Genomic DNA, 645 nt, shown 5'->3' with positions numbered 1-645 from the left:
CTGTGTGGTCTGAAATAACACTACAGGGTTCGCCCTCAGCTCACTTCATTCCTGCTGACATCTGCCTGGGCTCCCAACTTTCTCCCAAGCGAGGATAAATTTGAACGAGGACACATATGGACCTTGGGGAGGGGAATCTGATTGCTCCTCCCTTAGTGCTCTAGGAAATGGTAGAGCAGTAGTGACCAGAGGGACTCCAAGGAAAGAGGAGGATGGGCTGTGAGTGTGTGAAGGGCCACTCAGGGCACAGCTTAAGGCATCTTGGGACTCTGTTCAAGCCCTACAGGTGCCAATCTTTCTGACCATCTCTGTCCAGCCCAGGGCATAGCCAAAGGGAGGTAAGACTCCCTCCTGCCTTGCTTCCCCAGAGGCCAGCCTAGTATCAGGCGCATGGAGGCCTTCAGATAAATCATACTGACCCAAGTCCAAATTGGAATAAAATGGGTGAGGGTTGGTTGCCCTCACCTCTTCCTGGAAAATCATAAACAAGAGTAAATGTGGGCCAGGCAAGGTGGCTCACACCTGTAATCCCAGCACTTTGGGAGGCCGAGATAGGTAGATCACTTGAGGTTAGGAGTTCAAGATCAGCCTGGCCAACATGGTGAAACTCTACTAAAAATATAAAATTTAGCTGGGCGTGATGGT

This window comes from Colobus angolensis, unplaced genomic scaffold, assembly GCF_000951035.1.
Source record: "Colobus angolensis palliatus isolate OR3802 unplaced genomic scaffold, Cang.pa_1.0 Scaffold187, whole genome shotgun sequence".
Classification (NCBI taxonomy): Eukaryota; Metazoa; Chordata; class Mammalia; order Primates; family Cercopithecidae; genus Colobus; species Colobus angolensis.
This window is presented reverse-complemented; position numbering follows the sequence as displayed.